At 39.8% G+C, this 3,554-nt stretch overlaps 1 long non-coding RNA gene across 1 annotated transcript; it reads left to right on the top strand.

Moving 5' to 3' along the window:
* The first annotated feature begins 900 nt into the window (after window positions 1-900).
* On the top strand, window positions 901-3,122 carry LOC136291830 (uncharacterized). Its single transcript, XR_010721757.1, has 2 exons — window positions 901-1,220; window positions 1,613-3,122. It is a non-coding gene; the product is annotated as an uncharacterized lncRNA (long non-coding RNA).
* Window positions 3,123-3,554: the final 432 nt, after the last annotated feature.

Here is a 3,554-nt window from a genome sequence, read left to right as displayed (position 1 = left end):
CTATAAGTAGCCATTTACATGGAAAATGTGAAATAAATGAACCTGATCCTTTTGTCTTGGAATTGGGGCCCTTTGCGACCAACAGGAGAAGTTCAGGGCTCAGTCCTGCAGTTTCTCTCCAGCCAGGAGGTTGCTACATCAGCATAGCCCTCACCCAGCTCCAGTTCATCTCATTTTAATCTATACCTGGCTGAGGATGCAAAGATGTCTTAATGCCCAAGCTGCAGTCTCTCCCTGAGTAACACTGAACCAGAACACCCACATCCTTAAATCATAATAGATTATTGCTGGTTTGAATTGACTGGGGTTCTGTCCGAGCAGGTGACAGCCAAAGGGACAGTGAATCATATTTGTGTCTATGAATAGCCTGTAGTGGGGAGTGTGAGGGGAAAAACAGGGAATATAGCCCCAATAGCTTATGGTTAAATAAAAATAAGAGTAGTGTTAGCAGTCAGTGAGTGTTTGTCCACTGCTTTTATTCTTTACATCACTGTGCAACCCATTGTCAGCTCTTGTATGGTCTGAAAATACATTTGCCTTCCTGCTGGTTCCCTTGCCTACTCCCTGTGGTTGGGTTTGCTCCTGGGAGAAGATGCTATCACAGCAGTGGCTGGGTATCACAGAAATGATTAGACCTACACAGAAATTTGCCCCCTTCTAGTTAATTACTCCTGCCAATTAGGGGTTTACTCAGGGTGGCACTACTGTAGGAATAAAAGCCCTAGTCCCTCTCAGGTGGCATGGTCTCATCAAGCTGGTTCTTTCACTGAGCAGCTGCACCTCAATTAGAAACTAGTACCCATGAAGAAAGCACCGTTGGCTAATTATGCTAATTAGATAATAGCCACCTCCTCTTCAAATGGCAGGCTTGTCACATCTCTCACTGGTATCTTATTTTATTGCAAACTGCACTGCGGAGAATTTTTACTTTCCTGCCCTATCTCTCATGGGAGTGCAACACTTACCTGCTTATAAAATCTGATTTCAAAGTCCAGTCCTGCTGGGTTTTGGAAAGTTCATACTCAGGACTTGGTTTATCACAACTTAAGGGAATTATTTGACAGGAACTGTTTAAAAGAAAATTGAAGGAAAACTGCTTTTCTGAGACTGGCTTATACAAGAGCTACTGGAAGACCCATTGCCTACAAATCAGTGAGAACACCATTTTCTCAAAAGAATGATTTCATGTTCAGAAGGAAAAACTGATGCTGCCCTTTATGGTAAGGAGCCCATTTTCTTGTAATTCATACAAGAGTAATTTAGAGCTGTAACTTATGGATTTAATGTCTTTTTTGTTGGGAAGTGGTCTTCAAAAAGTGCTTTGAATCTATCCTCTTGTTGGGCTCTGTAGCAATTTGTTACCATTGATTAAAATAACAATTCCTCGTCATTAAACCTTTTAGAATTATATGTGGAGAATTAATGTGAAGTGTGATTAGGGTGGGTTTCTCTCAAATCAAGCAGGATGCTGGTACACTGAAAATGAACTGAATATCAAGAAGGATGATAAAGCCTCTCCTTATTTCCTTATTAAAATGTCGACATCCAAGTTGCACCAAGGAAAGATAATTTCAGATGCTTGTTCATTTGATTGTGCTTTTATACTCCACAGGCTGCCTGCAGAGGGTAAGAGCTTGCATTTTAGGGTGATATCCATGGGAGAGATCAGAGCAGCCTGCTGTGGGGTCAGAGCCTCCACAGGGCACAGCAGCCCTGCCCTGGCTGGGGAAAGCAACACAGCTCATCTGAAACCCCTCACTGCTGCTCAGTTTCCAAAAGGAGATCCACACAAAGCTCAGCAGGGCTCTGCCAAGCTTCTCTGCTATGGCACATGTTTGGTGGTCCACACGAGAAATAAAGTGTGAAAGTTGTTTATTATTGTTAGTGTTTTGTTGGGCTCAATAATATCTTGTTGGCACTGATTAAAGTAACTATTCCTCTTTAACTTGCTTCAGAATTGCACACATTTCTTAGGTATCATCAGTGAATATTGCTGATCACTTTGTCTTCATAGAAGTCTTACAGCAATTGTTAGTTTTGTTAGTTTGTGTTTAAAATTTCTGATAACTTTCAAGCACATTTTGGTTTTTTCCGGTTCCCAAATGGCTATTATTTTTATTTTATTTATGACGTTTTGACTATGCTGTATAAAAAGAGACAACCATTTCTTTCAGAGCCACGGGTCACCATTGATACTTGACAGTCTAATTCCTATTTAGGTGATACTTCCCAGTTATTTAGCAAGTTGTGAGTTATATAAAACTTCAAACAACGTGGGCTTTATTCCAAAGAGACAACAGGCAAAGTGGATTTTCCAAAGCACTGAGACAGGGTGGGAGCTGTATCAGACCTAACATCGTGCCCACCAGCACACACAACCTCTCCTAAGCAGCATGAACTGTAAGATGTGCGTATTGCATTTCTACCATGAACATGATGTGCAGAAATCTACCCTTCAGAAGAACGTCGTGCTGCCAATCTCCATGTCTTGACACCCCTAAGGGCACTGGAGATCACCCATGGGAGGTGCACAGAGACACAAGACACCTGAAGCTGAACTGACTCATGGTGCAAAAGTGTAATTCTTTACTGTCACTGGGATGTGGGCAGAGCAGCTCTGAGAACAAGGCTTGATGGAAAAAACCTGTTCAAAGCTCAGTTTGTTCACAGTGTTAAATATAAGTGGAGGAGAAAAGAGTTTTCCTAGCCAGAAGTATTGGCTACAGACAGGAGGTACAACACTGTCCATGTGATTTCATTTACCAGCAATTTCAAAGAGTAGCATGATAATGAAGCTTTCTCTTTTTAATATTCACTTTTCCATAGAGTTGAAAACATTTATGAAATGCTTTCTACTGAAATCTGAACACCGCTGTTTCTAAAAGTAATGCTTTCAAACCTTCTAAGTAAGCTACACTGCAGTGTCCAACTGTATTGTAAATAGAACAAAGTATTCCTAAAGTTAATTGAAAAAAGAAAGCCTACCTCTATTTGCATTCATGAAAAAGCTAACCTGACATCCCAAAAGCAGCTATTATGTGTCAGCATGTCATGTGCATTGGGAATATCTGATCCAATTCGCAGCTCATAAATGTCTAATTAAAAAAATATATATACAACAATTTTAATTGGTTCATTGCATCATTTGTTTTTATTACGGTTTTAAAATCTTGCACAATAGTCTGGGATAAAACTCTCTCAATTTGCAGGGAAAAATGAACTATGAAGAAGGATATTGAACAAAGATAAGTAGGAGTTCAATAATCACCATATGTACAGGGGTAGATAAATGGCTGAGTGTTGGTTAGAATATAAATCTGGGGTTTCATAAATCACAAAGTAGTTTGGATCTATCTGTGACAGGTTTTTAAAATGCCAGAAGAGTCAGTGTGGAATTAAAAAGTGGAGTCAAGTTTTAGGTCCACACAAAACTCCAAGCTGAAGAGTGTAACAGATATATATGTGAGAGCACATTGTTTCTGGTTTAAAAAAGACAGAGAAATCAGAAAATTACTCTTATTGTTGGTTTTATCACTGCTGGGTTTTAGAATGCT

The sequence above is a fragment of the Chamaea fasciata genome, unplaced genomic scaffold, assembly GCF_029207755.1.
Source record: "Chamaea fasciata isolate MVZ Bird 193981 ecotype frontalis unplaced genomic scaffold, bChaFas1.0.hap1 SCAF_7, whole genome shotgun sequence".
Taxonomy (NCBI): Eukaryota; Metazoa; Chordata; class Aves; order Passeriformes; family Sylviidae; genus Chamaea; species Chamaea fasciata.
The sequence above is the reverse complement of the archived record's forward strand: the minus strand, read 5'-3'. Positions and strand labels throughout refer to the sequence as shown.